This window comes from Malaclemys terrapin, chromosome 1 (genome assembly GCF_027887155.1).
Source record: "Malaclemys terrapin pileata isolate rMalTer1 chromosome 1, rMalTer1.hap1, whole genome shotgun sequence".
Classification (NCBI taxonomy): domain Eukaryota; kingdom Metazoa; phylum Chordata; order Testudines; family Emydidae; genus Malaclemys; species Malaclemys terrapin.
In genome coordinates this window covers 208,695,819-208,720,333 of record NC_071505.1, presented here as the reverse complement: position 1 = coordinate 208,720,333, position 24,515 = coordinate 208,695,819, and the positions used below count along the sequence as shown (strand labels likewise).

General features: G+C 43.0%; 1 protein-coding gene across 1 annotated transcript in view; it reads left to right on the top strand.

Annotated features, from left to right (window-relative positions):
• The first annotated feature begins 9,317 nt into the window (after positions 1–9,317).
• The window catches only part of IL1RAPL1 (interleukin 1 receptor accessory protein like 1), a 1,145,215-nt gene continuing 1,130,017 nt past the window's right edge, over positions 9,318–24,515 (top strand). The window contains exon 1 of the mRNA XM_054005933.1: positions 9,318–9,811. The gene's annotated coding sequence lies outside the window, so the exon portion shown is untranslated. The remainder of the gene's footprint in view (positions 9,812–24,515) is intronic.

Here is a 24,515-nt window from a genome sequence, read left to right as displayed (position 1 = left end):
CCCCCCACCCAGCACCTGCCTTCCAGATTTGAACACCTCAAAATTCAGGAGTGCTCAAGCTCCGTTTGGGCGGCTGTTACTTCATTTCTCCTGAATCAAATATACTGATCCACTGTAACTTGCTGTAGAAAAAGTAGGATAAAATTGAGCAAGAAATGCTTCCCAGTGGTTATGAGGACTGGAATTGCTATTTTCAACAGCCATTGCCTTTTAAAAGGAAGACATGATATTGCATTGGCAAATTCCCCCTAGAAAGAAAGAGTGGAACAAAAGAATAATAACGGCACCTCAGCTTTTCCTCATTTATGTAGGACAGTCTCATAATATGCATCCAGATATCCTCCAATCACACAAGCTGAAAATTGTTCTGCTTTACTGCAGTTCTGTAACCATATGGGAACCAATCCTGTCTGTGTTCTGTGCACACCTAAAATTCCTGCTGAATGACCTGCCCTGGGAGCGAGTTACCAGTGACCCAGGGCTGCGGCGGAAGGAGGGTGTGGGGGGGGGGAGAGCCCAGGGCTGGGGTGGCAGGGGGGTGCAGCGAGGAGCCCTGGGCTGGGACGGGGGGGCAGCCAAAATTTTTTTTGCTTGGGGCGGCAAAAAACCTAGAGCTGGCCCTGCTATTAATGTGTTTTCTGTCCATGGGTAGACATTGCTTGCTTTCTTAGATTTTTTTTTTTTCTAGTGCAGAAACAAAACCAGAAAGCAACCATTCATTTTAATGACATTAAAAACATGCACCAAATGAGCATTTAATTATCCAGCATTTAATTTATCCCTTACTAAATTAGGTTAAAGCAGTGAGTTTCAGGAAGACCAAGCTATTGCTCTTTTGTATAATTTCATCTTCCTTAAACATGGTAAATCACTGGAGCACTTCTTGCCAAAGAACTCTTCACCGACAGCAATGTTACATTGTGCTGTAGTAGTTATAGTACAGAGCTCTTATGTATCATTTTTCATCTATAGATCTGTGACTTACAGAGAAGAGAAGTAGCATTATCCCTATTTTACAGATGGGGAAATCAAGGCACAAAGAAGTGAAGAGACTTGTCCAAAATCACCCAGCAGACCAGAGGCAAATCTAGGAATAGAACCCAGATTTCCTGAGTCCAATGCTATATCCACTAGGCAGCACTATCTCTTACTGCTGAGGTGTACATCCAAATTATGGTTGAGACTTCTGCAGCAGTAACAAATTATAACCCCCCTTGGCCTCCCTCCCCTCCTCCCCCCCAAAAAAAGTGCATGGTAAAACAGAGAGCATTTGTGGCCACCTAGTACAGAGGTGTTTACAAGTGCATGTTTACAAGTGCATTTTTTGGGGGTTTAATCACTCAACAAAATGTATTTTGTTTTATAGTGCTTAATGTTTTTATAAAGGTTCACCTGCATATGTGTGTGTGTGTGTATATGTATTTTAATTGTCCTTTGTGCCTGCTTTTGTAAGAGCCTGACTATAGTTTCAGTAGTTGCTGAGGGTGCTCTGCTCTTTTCAGGTTTGGGTTCATTGTTTTCTCATGAGTCTTTTGGCTAATTCTATTAACTGCTTACCTGCAGTTCATTTTAGTAGGTAAGAAGAGCTGGGGAAATAAAATTGACAAAATTTACCTGCTTTTTTTGTCCTCTAATTACCCAGTGACACATAATTATTTAATATGGCAATTATTTGCTGCGTAGTTCGGGTGAATAATTCTTGGTCTTCAGCTTCTTTGGGAGCACTTTATTGTGAGTGTTTAGTATTCAGACTGAAACAATTGTGATTAGATATGTTACTTATAAGGTGAGTTCTGTTTCCTAGTTTGATGTGTAACTTTTAGAAGCAGGCTTTGCTACATGTGAGCATGAATTTGAAATTCACCTTCCATAAATATTCTCCAATATTGATTTGTCAAAATGACTGTTTTACTGAAAGGTTTCAGAGTAGCAGCCGTGTTAATCTGTATCCGCAAAAAGAACAAGAGTACTTGTGGCACCTTAGAGACTAACAAATTTATTTGAGCATAAGCTTTCATGGGCTACAGTCCACTTCATCAGATGCATAGAATGGAACATATAGTAAGAAATATATATACAGAGAACATGAAAAGGTGGAAGTAGCCATACCAACTGTAAGAGGTTAATTAATTAAGATGAGGTATTATCTTCCAGGAAACTTATTCAATATAATATTTGGGGGGGGGGGAGGAGGAAGCAAAAGAGATTGCAAACATAGTCAAGCAAGCTAATTTCTAAGTATTAATGAATATATATATAAGGAAAATATTTTTCAATCTTCACCAATCCTCTCTCTCTGTGTATAGCAACTATGATGACACCATTACTTTTACTTCTACTGCAGAAGCAAGTAGGACCCCAAACTAGGATTTTATCAAGCACTATACAAACAAATAGCACAAATATGCGCTGCTCCAGAGTGGACAATCTAAGATTGATATTTTTGAATGGTGTAAGCATTAAAAGAGATCAGTCTATGAATTTGCTAAAGGACCAGTTAGATTTTAAAGCTGAAATCTAACAAATTGGGTTTTTTAATTTGATAAGTGTTCCAGCCAATTTAGAATAGAATCCAATAGGATAACCCCTTTTTTCCAAGGTAAGGAAGAGTTAGCTTTAATTTGAATAGTATTTCTCAAATCAGGTCACTTGTTCTTAACTAAGCAACAGTTTATTAATTCATCCAGACCCATATTAATATACAATTGACATTTCACCGCTGGAGTGTTGACATAACCAATGTTGTAGGTATGTACTCCACAGCCAATACAGTCTTGCAAGCAATTATCACAGGCAAGAGTTGAGGCTCAGCAGTTATATCAAGGAACAATGCAGCTTAAGAAGATTTCTTATTATGTTTATTTATGATCATCAATTCTTTAGTACCTAACACATTGATCACACTTCCAAGGATGTCCTTGTCTTTAAGGCACTCTGAAGAATGTGGTTAGTACATTTTGAGTGGATTGGTCTAAAAGGGACATGTTTAGAATATTAAAGGCAAAAATAATCCTTTTCAATCTCTCTTAGGCCAATTTCTTTGAATTTATAAGGCGTTAAAATCTAAAAGATTGTTACTTGAGGTTTCACTAGACACCTCCAGTAAAATAACCTATAGTTATCTCAGATAGACTCAACAAAATAACATATAGTTATTTATGTTAAAGAATAGAAGGGGAAATACAATCTTCGAAATGGAGTCTCACCACTTCTTAACCTCTTAATGCTGGGATGGGGGATTGTCCTTTCCACACAGCTGGTCTGGGTGTCAGTGCACTTGGGATTCTGCAGCTTTTTGTTGGTTTCAGTTAACTCTCCTCTGAGCACATGGTGATCTCAGTTTTACATACCCTAGTTTCAGGGCTGGTTGGATGGTGGCATCCTATGATTCCTATTGGACATATGCCAAGTGGGTACTTAGATTTTCAGCTCTCTCCGTTGCTTTGCTGCTTTCACTGTACCCAGTAGATGGCAGTGGTGTATATCAAATTGTAATGCGTCAGCCAGGATCAAACCTGAGACCTGTGGAGATAATGCATGAGCTTCTACTGCATGAGCTAAAAGATGCATCTAGCCCAGGCTGTAGCAGGCTTATCAATCTCTAGCTAGTCTAGTCACCACTAGAGGGGGACAGTGCATCACACCAAGCAGGTATGGTTACAAAATGTCTTCAATCATTTTCTTATCAGAGGCTTTTGATTCATTTCAAGGGTTGTATTTTGCTAGTACCTGCTGTCAGTAGTGCTCCCCTTTTTAGCAATTTCTCTCAATATTTCAGTTTCTTTTAACATTCCTTTTTCCTTCTGCCAGGCAATTACTATTACTTCTAGAAAGCAACAAGGTTTACAGTGTAAATTAAAACAAAATCCTTTCTTCTAAATTTGGAGGACATACTCCATCCATTTCTTGGCTGTACATAAATATATCACATTATTTAGGATTTACGATATAACTAGAGCCATTCTCCCTATATAGAAGGATAGATATCTGACTCACAAGGCAAAGAATCGTGCAGTTTTTAATCTGGGATGAAATACATATCATCCATGGTATATTGGATTTACAAGGAAAATGTAGAATAGTTTACATTTTGGGGTGAAAACGCAAGGCATGGATTTTTTTTTTTTTTTGGAACAACAGGTAGTTTGCCCAATTTGACTTTGAATCTTACAACCACATTTCTAGCTGGCTTAATTTTCAGCTTTCCCATCCATCTTTTGATCCATTCACAATGCACAATGGGCCACTTTGCACAGGAAAGCAGGGTGTTACCCTTGCTTGGTAATTTAGGGTACATGTAACTGCAATAAAAGATAGGTAAGTTGAGTTGGGCTTGCGGGGCTATACAATTGCAGTGTAGACGTTTGGGTTTGGGCTGGAGTGGGTGGTCTGAAGCCCTGCGATGGGGGAGTGTCTCAGAGCCAGGGCTCCAGTCTGAGCCTGAAGAGCTACATTGCTATTTTATAGCCCTCCATCCTGAGCCCCTTGAGCCTGAGTCAGCTCACCCAAGCTCTGAGACTCGGTGCCTCAGGTCATAGTGCAGACATGCTCTTGGTCTTCTTTTTAGCTAGGTTGGGAGAGAGAAGGTGGTTTAATCCATATGCACATTATGAAAGATTCTTGCCTCTGTGACTAACAATATTCTTATTTAGCCATTTTAAATTGTAATCTGGGGAAGAACTGCTGACTTTGGGTCATCTGAGATTCCTTAGACCAGTGTTTCCCAAACTGGGGTCGCCTCTTGTGTAGGGTAAGCCCTCTGGCGGGCTGGGCTGGTTTATTTACCTGCCGCGTCTGCAGGTTCAGCCGCTCGCAGCTCCCACTGGCTTTTTCACTGCTCCAGGCTATTGGGAGCTGCTGGAAGCAGCGTGGGCCGAGACATATACTGGCCGCTGCTTCCCGCAGCCCCCATTGGCCTGGAGCAGCGAACCGTGGCCAGTGGGAGCTGCGATCGGCCGGACCTGCGGATGTGGCAGGTAAACAGCCTGGTCTGGCCCTAAAGGGGCTTTCCCTACACAAGAGGCATCCCAAGTTTGGGAAACACTGCCTTGGGGCTGGTCTACACTGGGGTGGGAGGGGAGGATCTCACAACTTCAGCTACGTGAATAGTGTAGCTGAAGTTGAAGTATCTTAGATCAATTTACCTCGGGTCCTCACAGCACGGGATTGATGGCCATGGCTCCCCCATCAACTCTGCTGCTGCCTCTCGCTCTGGTGGAGTTCTGGAGTTGACTGGGAGCACGTTTGAGGATCGATTTATCGCATCTAGACGAGATGCGATAAATCGATCCCCAATAGATCAATTACTACCCGCCGATCCGGGGGGTAGTGAAGACGTACCCTTAGACAAAGTGTCTCACGTGATGTGAACCATAGGGTTTTTTTTTTCTTTCTAATTTTAGAAGGCCAGAAGGAATCTGTAGCTAATAATCATTCACGCATAACTATCATATTATCTCTTACAAAAAGTAAATAGACAAATAAGAGGCAGCTGGGGGAACAAGTTTATTATATAGAGATGTGCTTGAATACATTAGTTATAACAAGGGTCTCTGCAATTGTAAATGCTCACCACCAGCCTAACCAATGCCAGAAGGTGATTATCAGACACTGTCAATTGTGCCTTAAGTATGGATTTGAACTTGACCACCCAGAGGTGTTCAGCACTTAAGAAATGTGCTACTTTGATGAATATCTATATTCCTAAAAATCCCAACCTCTGAGTGTGGTGTATGTGTACAAAGAGAATGGTTTAGTGAAATATCTTGGGATTCATTTGGTTCTGATTTTAGTCTGTGATGTGTGAATAATCCACTTTATGGAAACTGAAGAAACTATGGTCATTTCAGTATCTGCTGTCTTTTATTTTTTTTATTTTTTTACTTTAGAATATCAATTAAGCAGTGTATTGTGCCACCACTGTCCCTGAACTTCACCCCAAAGTGACCTAAAATGGCCCATTCTATCCTTCACCTCTCTGAAAAGACTGTCAGCAGAGTGACAGAAAATGGTCGTTTGAGATATGGGCACCAAGGAACGGTATGGACACCACTAAAGCAACTCCATATCAGCCATCAAGCATCCACTAGAGAGTAGAAATCTTTGGTCACTACAAAACTAAGCTGTATTGGAATAAACAATTTAAAAGTAAAAAGTTCTGCATCATTTTTAGCAGTCCCCCTGAGCCACTTATTTTTGCTGTTATTGCATTTTAAATATTACTTCATTTTTTTAAGTGTTTTGATTGACTGCACTATTCCTAATCGTATTTCTGTTTCCATAATACACACTTTTAATGTTTTATTCCTTTAAGTCATTTGCTAAGAGCCAGAATGAGATGCAGCTGATATCTCCCCCCTGATTTTACATCATAGAGTAAGATAAATGTATTCAATAATTCCGTGTTCATCAAATTGTTGCTCCTCTCTTGATGAAATGTCTCTTCAGAGAAGGTCATCAACAAAAGAAGATAGGCCAAAGAAGGTGCTGAAGTCCATCACTTGGAATACATACTGCATAATATATGGACGCTGTTATACAAGTGTTTCATCGTCAACAATAGGTCAGGATACATAATTATATATATGACTATATATGCTGCCTGTGAGCTACAAGGACGGTGTTAATCCACATGCCACACCTTCCTGCCTGCCCTGTGTACAAATGCCAGACCTCTCAGAGGCAGGACAAAGTCAAATAATAGCTCAACAGAGTGTCCAGACAGGGGACAAAATGTTCTTTAGTTAAATCCTTACAACTATAATGGTATTCAAGGTTGCAACTGAAAGCTGAATTTATCCTAATATCTTTAAATGGAGGCCACATTTGTTCTATATGTTTGCATATTTGCCAACTCTATTTTCAGGTACAGTCTTAGTTTTTCCAGTCTGGTGTTAGTAAATGTACCAGATGCCTAGTCTTTATCTACACCTTCACTTTCCACATTTTTCCCTTTTTCCTTCCTCCTGCCCATCCTCCAATCAACAGCTATCTGTTTAGGCACTTATACGACCCTCATCACCAGAATATTGAGCACTTCACAAACATTAATGAACTATTATCCTTATAACCTTCATCTGAGTTAGGGAAGTCTTATCCCCATTTTACAGAAGAGGGGCTAAATCAGGGCTAGGCAACTTATAGCATGTGTGCCAAAGGCAGCACGCAAGCTGATTTTCAGTGGCACTCACACTGCCCGTGCCTGGCCACTAGTCTGGAGCCTCTGCATTTTAATTTAATTTTAAATGAAGCTTCTTAAACATTTTAAAAACCTTATTTACTTTACATACAACAATAGTTTCATTACATATTATAGACTTATAGAAAGAGACCCTTTAAAAATGTATTACTGGCACGCAAAACCTTAAATTAGAGTGAATAAATGAAGACTTGGTACACCACTTCTGAAAGGTTGCCGACCTCTGGGCGAAATCATGCGGCGATTTGCCCAAAGTCACAGAGAATATCTATAACAGAGCCATGAACTGAACCCACATGTTGAGTACTTGTCCAGGGACTTAACCACAACACCTTTGTTCTTCCCTCTTTAATAGTTCCTCTATTCTGGCTACTACAAGGCATTTTGGGACACTCAACATCTCAGTTGTACACTGCCTGGCTCATTTGGCAGATTTAAAATGTCCTATGTCTAAGTGCTAAATGTCAGCACAGTAATTCTCCAACTTCGTTCATGTCTATTCTATCCACCTACTTACAGAGGCCCCTTACAGTAGTATCTAACCATCTGCTTAACCAGTAATATTAACTTCCAGATACTACAATTGACTTGTGGTTAAATGTTACTTTTTTCTTTATTTATCAGGAATTGTGACATTCTGCTACAAAAGGGGAAGAAGCTTATGCAGTTAGCTTTATCACAACTCCCATATATACTGCCTACAGTTCCCACAATGCATATACCCTGCCCACCTTTGTCATAGTGCATAAATTCCACCATTCCCTCACCTGCTTTTTTTTTTAACTTAATCCTCTAATGTAATGAGTGTGTCTGCTTTTTTTTCTACTGCACAGCTCCACTCAGAGAGTGGGTGATATATACATTACCATACTTTAATGAGTATTCCTTATCTAGACATGAATCCTAATATGCATCATATTGGTTCTCAGGTTTAATTTCTTGTAAATATCTCTTCCGCCCCCTCCCCCCGGTCGTCCAAGTTCAAAATGCCTCCTAACCATCAATGTGTGTCTGAGCCTTGTCGGGGGTGTCAGAATTTTACACCGTTACATTTTACAGATCATTGTTTAACACTATAGACATCTGCAAACGAGTATTTATTTCGTGAAGTAATTAACATTCCTAATCAGATGCACCTTGCAGCTGCTGTTAGTCTTAATTGGCAATAATGCAGTTACATTTTGTTACATATCTTCAGAATAGTTACGGGGGGTGGGGGAGGGAGCTGAAGGGAGGGAAAAGATAAAACTGTTCCCACACAGTTCAGAGAGTTCGCACAAAGAAGATCCCATGGCAACAGCGAGGCCCACAGTTTGCCTTATAAAAAAAAAAATCCAAGAATAGATAATGCATCATCTCTTGTAAAACGGCACTTCACTTCGGAAACTGGAGGAAACAATATATTGAGCTCGCCGTTTAACGCATATGCACAGAATCCATCGCAAGTTAGCCCCTCTCCTTTCCCCCCCTGCCCTCTAGAAAGAGCAGCGAAAATCAAGTGGTACCAATGTAACGTGTGTTCTACATACTGGAAATAGAGTCACTGTCTACAAAGATAGATCCCTGCTATTTAGGACTCTTTTTCCAGGATCCTTTCTGACGGTTCCCACCTTCCCTCCCCCCGAAAAAAATCAGCTCTCTAAACTAATGCGTGCAAAACGGTGGTTGTGTGTGGATTGGCTAGTACTAAAGTATCCATTGGGTGGCAGTAACAGTATCTTCTTTGACTTGCAGCAAACCAGAGAATGCATTCAATCAAATAAGCCGATCTTGTAGAAACACTGGAATCATTTATGCATTGCAGTTTCTCTCTCTCTCTCTCTCTCCCTCCCTCTCTCTTCCTTAGGATATTTTGGGTGGATTGTGGTTATTAATCAAGACCTCCTGCTATTTGTTCACTTGTCATTTTCACTGAAGATTAGCATCATTCAGAGTAAACCGGCATCTGATTCCCCCCCACCTTTTTTTTTTGAGATTTATTTATTTTTTATTTATTTTATTTTTTGCCCGGTGGGAGTGCTAGGACCCAGGAGACATCCTTTCAAACAGCAGGGGCTGTGTGCTTTCCACATAGCAGTACAGTACAAGGAAAACCCCATCGGATCCGTTATTGCAGGATACTTGTGAAATATACATAGGATTCTTTCTTTCTTATAGCTGCATCCTGGATCTGGAAATTTTGCATGTGCAGCAAGAGGCTTTGAAAGGCTACCACGCACAGAGATTTGCAATCAAGACTCCTTTTCTTGTCCTAGAGCTCTCAGACTTGTGTGGTTCTCAGTCTTCTCCTCTTCCTTTCCTCCCCCTTCTCTCCCTCCCCCGCCTTTTTTTTTTTTAATTAATTTCTGCTTTACACCTGGATCGTATCTTCCGCGAGCAAACGGGGCACTTTCAGAACTAACGGGGGCGAATCTTGCAGGGAATCTAAGTCTATATGGAATTATCAGCTTTGATGGTGAACTTGGCACTTGTGAATGGGCTTCTGGTTCGAATTATTAATTGCTAGCAAAAAAGAGGAGTAAAAACGTGGATTCACCGAATACGCATTGTGATGACCAGAAATTACCTTATTGACTGATAGCAAGATCAGAATATTTTGGAAGACTGTTGTGGGTAAGGTCATTTTATATATGCAAAGCCCATCGATGGCATGGCTAAACTTGGTGTCTTGTAATTGAAATGGGTACTTTCATGATTACTGCATTACACTGATGTGTGGGGATATCTAGCCATTATTGGCAGCTGAGTGAAATAACTGCAGTAGGTATTGTTGAGAGTGCATTTTGTGATAAATCAAAGCATCGGTCTCCCCCCCCCCCCCCCCAAACCTCTTGATATTGGAGAGTACCATGAATTCATTCTGGGCAAACAGTCTTTCTCTGGATGTAATATGTGTGGCTGGAAAGAATATATGGCAGTAAAAAGAGGACTAAGTAATGGTATCTATTTAACATAAAATCGGTTCCCATCCGTTCGTTAAAACAAATGTGTTCAACTCTGTGCAGCAGTCTGCTGCATTTCATAGCTGCAATGGAGGTAGAGAAACCTCATTTTTCAAGTTGTTAAACTTTAAGGTGACAATGCTTATTAATTATGCTACAGGGCTATGGTTCTAACAGGTAAATGTCACTGGTGATTTTGGATTACAAACTATTGTTGTAAATTCTACAAGAAAATTGCAAACTGGAATATGGTGGTAAAAGCTGGACTGGCGAATATAAAAAATATCTGAAATGTCACTAGCCTAAAAACCGCTGGTCCGTCTGCTTTTATTAAATATCTTTTCACCCACTAACTTACCCACTGAAACCTCAGACCCACGTGCAAAGGAGTTGAAGATCTGCAACAGAGATCATATCTTCAGGATTGCCTACATATATATGCAGCTGGCAGGGGAATTATGTATACATTAGTTACTTCTATTTACTGTGGTGGGGGGGAAAACAGCCCTTTAAATAAACCAAACAAGAAAGCGAATGAGACCAGTTTAAAAAAAAAAAAAAAAAAAGAAAGAATGAAAGAAATCCAAGCAATGCAAATTGTTAATTTTTCTCTGCAAAATCAAATTGATAGAGGGGATGGGGGAGGTTGAGAGAATCAATAGCGATGACGTTGTATAGTGCAATGCACTGCAATGCTAAAGTTATATAGTGTATGCGAAAATATATGCCCCCCATGTACGGCTGGTGGGTTCATGTATAATGGATGGCAGAAGATATGCAGATGTATCTGTAGGCAGACGGATGTATTTGTGCATAATCGATGATTATGTAACTTGGTTAGATCAGTGACATCAGTCGGCGACAGTGTAATAATGTAAGCATACAGTGTATCCATCACTTGTGTTAACTTTAGAATGCTCCTAGGAGCTTGGAATGAAGAGAGGGGGAGAGATGGGGGCGATCTCTTGTTCGGCTCCTGTTAAACGTTTGCCTTTTGTGGGATGAATTTAACATGAATCTTTTTCGCAGTGGAGTTTCCCTGGGACAGTGGCTCCACAAAAGCGTCAGGCTGCATAGTTGCCAACTCAACCACACCCGTGAAGAGAGCCACATAAAATCCCTGCAATACTACACAATGGTCCCATTGAACAGACCAGCCTGAATCTTTCAACGAGGGTCACAGTGTAACCTGTGATTTAAATACATGTCAGCAGCTGAGTGGAAGGAGAGCTCAACAGACATTAAAATTGTGTTCCTCTCTCAAGATAAAACATAATCTGTGCCCTCCCCTCCCCTTACTGTTCAAGGTAGAACTGATGGTTGTTTCACTCTGGTATTTGCAGGTCTTGAAATGGATATTGTTGTCTGCTTATACGAAATGAGTGTCTTAGAGCTTTTTCTTCAGCAGTATGATATACTCTAGAGATGTGTGCAACACCAGAAAAAAAGTATCTTCAGATAAAATATCTGAATCTATCTGTTAAATTTTAAAAAGAACACAGAACATGGTCCTTAAATGATTTAAATCTCATACAAATGGTAGTATATTAACAACTTTAAAATACATCTGAAAAGCAAGAGGGGGGGGGGAGGGCAGAGGGCAGAGGTGTGACACAATCGTCCTTTCAGAAGGACGTAGAAAAAAAATTCCTTTATATTGAAATGGACCACCAAAAAAGTAATGTTGTATTGATATGTATTGTGGACTCAAATCACCATATCTATCTGTGCTCACAAAGAAAAGTTACTCTTCTAAGACTGATAAGCTTGTAAAAGAACTATTGAAGCCCCATGCCTTTAAGCAGTTTTCATGGACATATTTTCTGAAAAATGCAAGCCTGATGAAATCTTAACTCAGCTGAAATGAATGATTTTATCACCTGCTTGCTCCTTTCCTACTTCACTGTAGATTCAGCCTAGCAAGAATTTACTAAACAACTTCTCAGTTAGGAAGAGGTGAGAGAGGAGGTTTTGCATTTCTTGATAAAGGTGATCTCCACAGTCCTACTCTACTTGTGAGATGTAATACAGTAGCCAACTCATAGTAACTTTGCAAAGGAAAACATCATAGCACCAGACTAGAAAATCATTCCCTCCTCAGCTTTACTCCAAACAGCAGTATTTTAAAGTTGGCTTACCATTTGTTCGTGACTATTTTTTATATTTCTTTAGGACAAGCCTGGGCAGACATAAATAAATTCTGCTAATGTAGTTTAGGGTTTGACATTCATAGAGTACCCTGAGTAACTGGGAAAAAAAAAGGATGTGAAGTAAACTCCTGTTTCCATCCTTCAGGGGTCAGAATAACACTATGGCATTTCCCATGCACCAATACATCTCTTCTAATTTTCAGAAATGTTCATGGCATTGTCTTCTTCCCCCACATACATCCCAAAACATACTCTCCCCATCTCTCTGTTTAATTATTTAGGGGGCTTCTTATATATAGTGCAGGTATGTATCTTAGAAACAACACTGTTTTCTGGAGAAAATGTTATAAATTCAGTGCTATCTGAGAGTACATAATTAATGACTAAGGGGGAATATATGCTATATGGAAATGATATAATCATGTATCATACAAATATTTGCAAATATTTTGCATGTGGTATTAGTGAGTTATAAGAAATCAAGTTTAAGCTGAAGCTTGTTTTTTAACCTCCAATGGAATATTATGAGTTTTAAAGACTCCTAGTTGATAAAAAATGATCAGGGTTTCAGACCCAAGTGCTTTGTCCCTCCAATATGCACTAAATATGCCTGTTGTGAGGGGAAACTTTTCTTGTTTGGATAAAATTGTAAACTATTCACATAAATGAAATGAAAAATTCCAGTAAACTATACCCAGGGCCCAATTCTATTCCCATTTAAATCAGTGGTGATTTTGTGACTCACTTCATGGTGACAATTGGAAGTCAGCTTTTAAAGAACATAGCAGTGCATAAGGAACAATCATACTACATCTCTTTAAATAAGAAAGTTCTGATTTTGTTTCTTGATAAGCAGCAGACTTGGTTCATAGCTAATAGGTAAATAGTAACATGTATAGGGCTGATCCTAATGCAAGATGTGTAATATTAATCAGCAATGTTTCTGTAACGTATATGAAGGATGCAGTATGACTATTAAATTAACCCCTCATACTGTAATTGACACAATTAACAGATAACTGATTAGGGTTTCAATTCCAATAGATTTTGGTCTGTTTTACAGTGAAGTGGTTTTTGAATACTTTTATGTTTCTCAACATATGATATTTAGTGCTTGGCAATCCTCTCATTTTTATAGTGTAGACTACTTTATGGCAGTTGAAGCATCCAAGCACTGATTAATATGATTAAAAACTAGCAACTTATCTAGTGGTGCTCAAGCTATAAAGTGTAATTATAGTGGCACCATTTGTGCAGCTATAGATAAGGATGTGTCAGCTTTTCTATTATAAACCCCTATGCTGTTGCCATCCTTTGTCAAGGGCCCACGAAATAAGGAGGATTTATACTATAGCCCATGCACAACTTTAGAGCATCATTATGGCCTGTCAGGTCAGCAATCAATATATATTTTTTAAAGTCCTTCCATGTACATCTCCAACAACATCAAAGCAGCATTATGGCCCATCAGTTCAAGGATATATTGGTTTTGTTTTAAAATGCAAATATGTATTAGGTGACATATGTGCTGGAGGTGCAGCAGCCACCTCCTGGTTTGAAGTGGTTTCTATCATATACAGGGTTTTACAGGGTATACAGGGTTTGTTCAATGGCTTTGCAGCAGCTATGTTATGTGATAGGCTACAATGGCTCTGAAGGGATAATTACAATTTGCCATGTCATTTTCATATGCTTTTATAAAGACTCTCTTTTCCCTTTCTTAAAAGAAAAATATTCATATGTACAAGTGACATTTCAGTAGTGACAGCTTAAAATGAGAACAAATTTTGTGTAAGGATTTTGTTTTATTTTCATGGAAGGTTTCTAAATTCTCATATTCCTGTACTGCAGTTGTGTAAACCACTATTCTCAGTGCAAAAAGAGCAAATATACCCATTTCAGTTGCCACAACTGTGTAACACAGGAGCAAAGAAATCAGAAGTTAATGGTTCATTTTCTCTCTCTCTTATCTAATTGTGCCTAGATATTATAGGTGATTTCAGATCACTTTGTGACCCTGTAAATGCTGCAATAACTAGGTATGATGGGATGCGACAAGGACATAGGCCATATTGCTTTCTGTACAGAGACAATTCATGTCTCTGAGTGTTGCACACAATGATACTCTAATGGTCATAGTATCAAGTACAGTGTTTCCCTAGCAAATTTAGAGGGGTGTGTGTGTCTATTTCTGGATTTTGTGATTTCAGAAAAGTTTGGACTTTCTCAATGTGGGTAGAAATAAATTTCATGGGAAGCAGTAAGAGACACTGATTGGGTGAGTAGTGATGTTCAACAAGAGTTGTCCTTATTTTATTTTTTTTCTTCTTTTATTCCCTTCACCAGAAATTAATAGAGGGGACTCTGGCATTAATAGGCCTTTTGGAAATACTGTATTTAAAGGAAGGAGAAGAAACAGAACAGGGAAAGAGGATGTTCTCAGGTTAGGGGTTGCATAGAAGATGTTGAGGAGGCAAGAATGCTCCTGTCTTTTGCTTCCCCCATTTGTATGTTGTATCCACCTGGTGTCTTTCCTTATATATATATTTAGATAGTAATTTCCTTGGTGCAAAGACCATCTTTTCCTTTATATAGAAACTCGCACAATGGGACCCGATATCTCATTGGTGCCACCAGGCACTTCTGAGTAAAAATAATAAATAAGAGTGGGAGAAAGTACATGGTTCCTACTTATTACCTTGAGTGAACAGCAACATTTACCCTGAAATAGCCCCAACTTTCAGAACTCTAGCAAAATCTGCTCTGGTCCTGATTGTTGCTTCCATACAAACTTCCCCAAACTACTGTACAGAAACCTGTCTTAATGACCTATATTAAAAATCTCATTGTGATATGTGCTTCAGTTGTCACTAAATTTAGCCCCACCCAAATGTATAGCCATCGTAGGGTTGCTGGCCTTAAGAAAATCTGAAGTCCTATTAACATGCTGTATTACAATACACATGAAAAGGCTTCTACTTTTGAGACTATATATGAGATAACCTACTACTGACTATCAATATTTCCTTCTCAAGTGCCTTAAGCAGTGAGTAGTTAAGCCCAACCTCCTCTTCCTCCTGCAACTACAAGAGTCCTTCAACAAGGTCCTCCAGTGCTGTGTGGCCACATTGCACTGTATCTCTGGAGGATTATGGCTGTAGAGTCAGTGGATCAAGCTTCAGAAGGATCGTTTCAGTAAGGGAGCATCTCCTGGCATAATAGATTCCTATGGATAGAGCTAGTGTGGCTGGAGGAAAAGGTATATGACCTGGATGCCTCTGTGCTGCACTGGCCCCTGGCTGTGGTTTCAGTTCCTTGTGTCTGTTACTGGCCCTCAGGGACCATTCCTATGCACAGAAGATCAGGGATTAGAGCAATACAAAGCTGCACTTTATACCATCTTAGCATCGCCCACCATCTCAATTTGTGCTGCGTGCTCCTTGGCCATAGATGAGTATCTGGTCCCTATAGTCTAACAAATATTTGAGGTCTGATTTCCTGCAGAAAGGTTAAACATAAAGTTATTGATTCATGGCCTTCCTGGCTTCTTGTTTTTGTTTTGGTTTTGGTTTTGTGTGTGTCTGTGTGTAATATTAATTGTGTGCAGGCTTATTTTATTGCATGCCTATTCAGTGGTTGTAATTAAAAGGCAAACAGACCTGATTCTCTATTCTGTTACACAAGTTTTATGACTGTAACATCACTGAATAATACTGCATTGACTCCAATGTGAAATCAGTATAGAATCAGGCCCTGTGTGTGTGCGCGCGTGTTTACAGTTAATTGAGGTACCACAATTATTTCCTATTTTAATGAGGTTAAAAACTTACTATGTAACATATCATGATCAGGTAGCTGATTTAAAATGCTGACTTTTTATTAATATATCTTTTAATGGTCTGGAACAGGAAATGAACTGAGGTTCACTTGAAGATAAACTTATTTTGGTTAGTCCAGGCTGGAGAGGGACTTCTAAAGGACCTAATAAAAGTAGTCAGTTAGGCAACATAATAACATATGTCATTTTAGACCAGTGCAAGGTAAGAGTGCACATTGGAATGAACAATTTGAACTACTTCTACACACTGATGTTTTCTAAAATAAATTAACTGTAACATCTCACGGAAAAGACCTGGACACCATTATGGACAGCTCCTTGAGAACACCCGCTTAGTGTGCAGTTGCAAACAAAAAAAAGCAAACCGTTTATATTGATTAGGCTGCATTAACAACAGGATGCCAAATAATTCCGAAATTATTTATTATTCGGTGCTTGTATAAATTGATGACATGCACTATCCTGAATACTCTGTCCAGCATAGGTCATAGAAGGAGATAGCGGAAATATAGAAAAGGTCCAGAGAAGGGCAACAATAATAATTAGAGATGTGGAGAGACTTCCACATGAGAAAAGATGAAGAGCATTTAGTATATGTAGAGATGCATAGCTCCCGAATCGCCAGTCCACAGGCGCGGCAAACTGCTCCCATGGCTACGAGGCAGGAGTGACCTTCAATCCAGCGTTTGTGTTTGGGAAACTTATTTGGCTGATTTGATTGTACCCTCGCAGCTGGTGTTCACGCGCTCAAGAGATGGGTTCGTTATCTTATGTGCATGTATACTGCCTGGCTCTTCTATGCGCAAGAATGTAACCACTAAGAAGAGTTGTAAACAAAGTAAGGAGAGAAATAAAAACCCCAGGAAAAGTTTTCCTGGGAGGCTTTTTGCAAGAGGCTTGTAAAGCTCTCTGGCTACCAACAAACCTGGCGTTCTGTTTCCTGCGTCGTCACCACAGCTGGTGACCCCGACGTGATACCCCTCTACTCACCGGCTGGATACGCCGAGCGCGCCCGCGGCTGTTTGCCGCCCCTTATTCGTGAGTATGGGGGGGAAACTTTCCAGTGCCCAGAAGGAGCACGCAAGAGAGTTACAAGAGATTATACGACAGCGATCATGTGTCGCTGTCCCGGTCGCTCATATTGAGGACCTCCTAAGGGAAATAGATCGCCAGTGCCCCTGGTATCCAGACTGCGGGTCATTGCAGCTTTTTGATTGGATACAGATTGGGATCACCTTGTATAGTAAACCCCGTGCCCCAGTTCAGTGCCTGCTGCTCTGGCAGCGTTGTAAGGAGGCACTGGAGGGGATCGGCCCCAACAGCCCCAAGCCGGTCCCCCTTTTGCCCCCAGGTGATGGGCCACCCCCCTCCTGCCCACAGCTGACCCTCCCTGCGCCGCCGCCCGTGGCGGCGCCCCCCTGCCTACCGGTCGGGCAGGGGGGCGCTGTCGCCGCGGCGGTGCGGCAAGCGCGTGAGGCCGGTCTCTTGACCGATGAGGAATCCAAGTGTGGGTTCGAGGCGTTTCCCGTCTCTTGGCGGGATAATGGAAATGGGGGGCAGATAGTGGACTGGGAGGCTCTCCCCTACTCAGTTCTGCGCGAGCTCCGCAAGGCAGTTCGTGAGACCGGGGTGCGGTCCACTTTCACCCTGGGGATCTTGGAAGGTGTGTCAAACGGTTACTTCTTGCTCCCCCAAGATTGGAAAGACATGTGTCGCATGGTGCTGTCTCCCGCGCAATACGTTGTGTGGGATAGCGAGTACCAGCGAGAGGCGCTTGCAGCAGCAGCGCAAGGTGGGGGGGCTTATCTTGCTGAGCAGTTATATGGCACAGGGCAGTTTTCGAGCATCCCCGAGCAGGCGGCGGGCACGCCCCGGGTAGCTTTTCCCATCATTGGCCAGTGTGTCCGTCGCGCGTTCCGCAGGGTCCCCGCTGCAGGCGAGTCCTCTAAGTCCTTTGCGGTTACTCGGCAGGGTGCCACCGAACCATTCCACCAGTTTATTGACCGCCTCCAAGAGGCAGTCCAGAGGCAGATTGATAACCCGCAAGCCCAGACTGAACTAATGATAAAATTGGCTTACGAAAATGCCAATGCAGACTGCCGCCGTGCCATGCAGGCAGTGGTCGGGCGCCCCGGGTATACCCTGGCAGAATTGCTGCAGGCGTGTGCTGACGTAGGCACTCAGACCCATCAGATGGCCCTGCTGGCAGCTGCCCTGCACAAGGGGCAGAAGCCTCAGGGGAACTGCTTTAACTGCCAGAAGCCCGGACATTTTTGGCGGGAGTGTCGGGCCCCTGCGGGGGGCATGTGTAAAAACAAACCCAAGCCCCGGACAGACCAGAGGCCCCGCACGCTGTGTCCGAAATGCAAAAAGGGCTACCATTGGGCTGCGCAGTGTCGCTTGGCCGGGGGTGACAGCCGGGTCTTGGCTGCTAACCGAGACAACCCCCCGGGAAACTAGTAGGCGGGCCTGCGACCAGCCTGAGACCCAAGGCCGCGCCCCTCTCCGTGCACGACGCCCCCGCCGCCACAAGGGGCAGTGCGGGGATTGACCTTGTTAATCAGGAAAATATGGATATCACTCTCCCCGGGGAGGTCCTCCTCATGCCGTCCCAGATTCAGGGCCCGCTGCCGGAGGGCATGGTGGGCCTTGTCCTACCCCGCTCGTCCGCCAGCAAGCAGGGCCTGTTTGTGGTGCCTGGGGTGGTGGATTCGGACTATGGTGGAATTATCCATGTTCAACTGTGGAGTCATCTCCCGAAACGGCTGTTTCAGGGAGATGCCTGGGCGCAACTCATACTTGTGCCCTACTCCCTTCCGGCAGGGGGAAGAAACGTTCCCCGAACCGGAGGCTTCGGGTCCACCGACCAGCGCACTATTCACCCACAAGTGGCAGCAGTTGTTAAAGACATTGGAGCACCCCAACCCAAACGCATTTACTGCCTCAACGATCAGCCGTTCGAGGGTGTTATCGACTCTGGGGCAGACATTACCGTCATTGCCGCTGCGCAGTGGCCCGCCCATTGGCCCACAGAGCAGGCTCCGGCAGTTTGGGGTGTGGGCGGGGCACAGGACTCACAACGAAGTGCCCGATGGTTGGAGGTTAGGGCGCCCCAAGGCATCCGCCGCGCCCGTATCCGGCCTATCATTCTCCCCGTCCACCTCAACCTGTGGGGCCGTGATTTATTGACACAGTTCACTGCCACCATCCATATCAATGATTAGGCATACGGCCCTCCCCCTCCGTTGGCTCACTGACGAACCCGTATGGGTTGCGCAGTGGCCGCTTCCTTTAGAAAAGCTGGAGGCCCTCCAGCACTTGGTTAATGACCAGCTGAAGGCAGGACGTTTGGAGGAGTCCACTAGCCCCTTTAATACCCCCGTGTTTGTGATTAAAAAGAAATCTGGCAAGTGGCGCCTCCTGCAGGACCTTCGCGCCATTAACAAAATTATACAGCCTATGGGTCCCCTGCAGTGTGGTACCCCTAATCCCAACCTTATTCCCTGTGATTACCGGTTATTTGTAATAGATTTAAAGGATTGTTTTTTTACCATCCCCTTGCACCCTGAGGACCGGGTGCACTTTGCCTTCACTGTTCCGGTTTTGAATCACTCCCAGCCCACTCCACGCTATCAGTGGAATGTGCTCCCTCAAGGCATGTTGAATAGCCCCACCTTGTGTCAGCATTTTGTTGCGCAGGCCCTACGGCCCTTCCGCGCAGCACACCCAGATGCCTTAATTTACCACTACATGGATGACATCCTGGTGGCTCACCCCGTCCTCCCTGATGACTGGCTGGACGAACTGCGCCACCAGCTTGCGGCGTGTGGCCTGGTTGTGGCACCGGACAAGATCCAGCGTCAGCCACCCTTTTTGTATCTTGGTCACCGCATGCTCCAGTCATATGCCCGTCCAGTTTGTCCCGAGTTGGTATTGCCCAACCCTCTTACGTTTGTACAGCTTCAACAGTTATTGGGGTCCCTTAATTGGATTCGTCCTTTTTGCCCTCTGACTACCTCCATGCTGTCCCCTCTTTTTTCTGGCCTTCGGCAGGGCCGTCTCCCCGGAGATATCATTCCCGTTTCCCAGGAACAGCGCCAAGCGGTCACCCTCATTAACCAGACCCTGGCCCAGGTGTGGGTCGACCGCCGAGAAAGGGAACAGCCCCTTTTTGCCATTTTGCTTCCCACACTCTCACAACCGACAGCTGTCCTCGCCCAGGAGGGGGCGGCAGCGCGTCTTCGTTTAATTGAATGGATTTATTTGACCCACTCCCCTCCGCATACTATTCAGACACTCCCTCAACAGGCCGCAGAGCTGATTTTTAAAGTGCGAGAACGGTCCCGTACCCTCTTGGGTTGGGACCCCGTTGCCATTATTGTCCCCATCCCGGCTAAAGACTGGGAACGCACTGTCTCTTGCAGTGCCACCCTCCAATTGTCTCTTGCTGACTATGTTGGGGAAGTTAAATATCACATTCCCCCTGACCCCCGTCTTTCATTCCTACAACAACGTTGCCTTCACCTCCGGCCGTCCTTGTCAACCGTCCCCATTAAGGATGCACTTACCCTTTTTACGGACGGCGGCCCAACACGAGGTGTGGTCAGCTGGCAGGTGCAAGGCACTTGGCAAGTCCGCTTTACCCTGCCTCAGCGCTCCCCACAGCGCGCAGAGTTGGCTGCTGTCATCCTGGCCTGCCGATGCTTCCAGGATGACCCTTTTAATTTGATTACTGACAGTCTTTATGTTACTAATGTTCTTAAGTTTCTTCCAGGTTCCTATGTGTCGCCCTCCTGTGATGACAATTTGTTGGCCCTTTTTCTTACCCTGCAACAGCTCCTTTCCTCCCGCTCTAGCCCACTGTTTGTGGCACACATTCGCAGTCACACCACACTACCGGGCCTATTAACAGAAGGCAACACGGTGGCCGACCAGGCGGTCAAATCGGTGGCCTCAATTTTTTCCTCCCCAATCGAAAGCCACGCCTTTTTTCATCAATCCGCCAAGGCCCTTGCCAAGCAGTTCACTCTCCCATTGTATCAGGCGCAGGCCATTGTTCGCCAGTGTGACCTTTGCGCTTCTCTCTCCAATAGCCCGGAGGTAGGGGTTAACCCTCGTGGAACCTCAGCCAACCAGCTCTGGCAAATGGATGTTACACATTTCCCTCCCTTTGCCCCCTGGCAGTATCTTCACGTGTGTGTAGATACCTTTTCCCATTATGTGTGGGTCACCCCCCAGAAGGGTGAGGCCTCTCGTCATGTTATTAATCACATGATTCGCGCTATGGCAATCATGGGTCACCCATCCCATCTTAAGACCGACAACGGCCCCGCCTACTGTAGCTCGGCCTTTGCCTCCTTCTGTACCACGTGGGACATTGTCCACACGTTTGGTATCCCGTATAACCCCACAGGCCAGGCCATTGTGGAACGAGCCAATCGTGCGCTCAAACAAGCCCTGGTCCGCCAAAAACAGAAAGGGGGGATTCCCGTAGGCCTTCCTCCCCGCCAGGAATGGCTGGCTGCAGTGCTTTTTACCCTGAATCATTTGAATTTGACTGACAACTACTCTGCAGCAGAATGTCATTTTCGCAGCTACCAGGCCTTGCCCCGCCCCTTTGTTAAATATCGCAAGGCCCCAGACCCTCAGTGGCATGGCCCAGTGCCCCTTATAACGTGGGGACGAGGGCATGCTGCCGTTTCTCTTCCTACAGGTCCGTTGTGGGTCCCGGCGCGTAACGTCCGCCCGTGGCACGGCGATGGCCTGGCACCAGGGACTATCGAACCCCATTCCACAGTTCAACCTACATCTGCAGGATCCCGAGCGTCCTCGCCAGCGCCCCCCGCGGGGGCCCCCGCAGCGCATAACCTGGGGACAGGTTAAAGCCCTTTCATTGCAGGCCGAGCAGCTGCGAGTGCAGCAGCAGCTAGAACCTACCGCAGAAAATTACCTTGTGACATTGTTAGCTTGCCTTAATGCTAATTCACTCCTTATTTTGTGTGTATTGGGGAGTTTCCTGTTGGCCCCTAGCTGCCAAGGCGAACCCCAGATGGAGCAGCGGCTGCAGTTTAACACCTGGGTCCACCTGGCAGAAGTATTAAATCAATTTGATTTCTGCCTGGCCGTTGCCCCGGAAATGCAAGGTCTGTTAAGTACCTGCCTTGTTCCTGTCTGTAAACCACCCAGCAACATCTGGGGTGTGAGACAGTGAAAGAAATGTGCTGTTTTAAGCTTGCTGATAATAGTTTTGTATGCAATAGCAAATTGATATGCTGAAATGCTATGCTTAAGTCATCCGCCAAGACGTTTTTCTTCCTTGGTAGGATTATATTTAGTTATAGCCACCCTTAGAGTGGATGAAGACCCTTTTATAGTATGGGGTCCTAGTTTTGATGTTTGACGTTTTACTTTGCTGCTTTGTTTAATGTATACCCAATCTAGTGGCATTGTGTATGCTACCCTGCGAGAGTGTTTTGTTTAAACACCGCATTTATAAAATAAAACAGGGGGAGATGTAGAGATGCATAGCTCCCGAATCGCCAGTCCACAGGCGCGGCAAACTGCTCCCATGGCTACGAGGCAGGAGTGACCTTCAATCCAGCGTTTGTGTTTGGGAAACTTATTTGGCTGATTTGATTGTACCCTCGCAGCTGGTGTTCACGCGCTCAAGAGATGGGTTCGTTATCTTATGTGCATGTATACTGCCTGGCTCTTCTATGCGCAAGAATGTAACCACTAAGAAGAGTTGTAAACAAAGTAAGGAGAGAAATAAAAACCCCAGGAAAAGTTTTCCTGGGAGGCTTTTTGCAAGAGGCTTGTAAAGCTCTCTGGCTACCAACAAACCTGGCGTTCTGTTTCCTGCGTCGTCACCACAAGTATACAGAAGAAATTATTAGGTGACATGGCAGTGGTACATGAAATATTGAAGGATATTGGGAAGATCAGCTGGATTCTTCTGTTTACCATTTCTCATTAAGACCCAATGAAACTAAATTGCAACAAATTTAAAACTGTTAAAAGGATATACTATTTTCCATAATTCATAACTAACCTTTGGCTCTCATTGACACAAGATATATTACTGAAATGAAAAGCTTAATAGGACTGAAAAAATGAATAGATATGTACATGAATAACAAGAATATCCTATGAAGTTACAATAGCTATGATAAAATGTATCCATAATGTTAACTATGAATACCCTAAGGACCTAAGTCAAATTCTAACTGCCTTTATGTTACCATATGACATTTATAGTTGATGGCCCTCTGCTCCTAAATCCCTCATGCACTTCTGAAAAAATCTGTTTTATATTTGTCCATTAATGGGTGCATCTTCTGAAGAAGCTGGTACTGGAGATAAGTTACCTGACTAGAAATACCAAAGGTGTGATCTGGAATGACAATTTCTATGACCCCTGTGAGTTATTGTCCCTCATTACAGATTCAGCCTATAAATTTGGCACCCGAACTACTATTTAATCATGGTTTTACTGGTGCTGACTGGGCAACCTCATTTTGCTATTTAAGGACCTGGTCCACAGTCCATTTTAATCAATAGAAAGATGCCCACTGAGTTTTACATAGTTTTAATATTTAATTGCCTTGATTGTTGTTAGTTTCTGTGGAAAAATAAAACTTAATGCTACTTAATTTTTTAAAAAAATATGTTAACATTGATTAGAAAGGGAAATCTTATAAATGTTAATGGAAGTCAATAAACCTTTATCGTGATGTTGATGCTTATCCAGCTTGATCAATACCCATCATTTTAAGAGATGCACAGCTCTCCATTTCTGTTCCTCCATAATGGGAAGTGCTTTGGTTCCAGAAGAGGCCTTATACAGATAGATTATTTCTCAAGATTTTAATACTATGGTGACAAGCACAGTATAAAAATAGAGAAAAATCTAGAACATTAATTTAAAAACTGTGCTAGTTTATTCTGGAAAGTTCAACAGTTAATCAGGTTATAAATATGCTTTTAATCTTTTATTTGATTAGCATATCTATCTTCCTTCCTCCTCCCTCTTTATAATGTATATTCTATTAAAGGACAATCAAATGGCTCAATGGACATATACTATACATCTATTGATGATTGTTCACTTACAATGGAACTTCCTTAAGTGATGTGGTTTTTTCTCTGTGTGTGTGTGTGTGTGTGTGTGTGTGTGTTCATAAGGAATTCAAGTACTTAAGGACCAAGCCTTTTATACGTCAGATTACTAATGTAAGTGAGAGGGTTTTTTTGTTTTTGTTTTTGTTTTTTTTAATTGAATATCCTAGAATCATTTGTCAAGGTCTAGAATGGGAGGGGGGAGTTTAGGTGAGGTAACAAAATAAAGATACCAATATGCTAATTGAAGTAATTCAAAATGAGAAAGC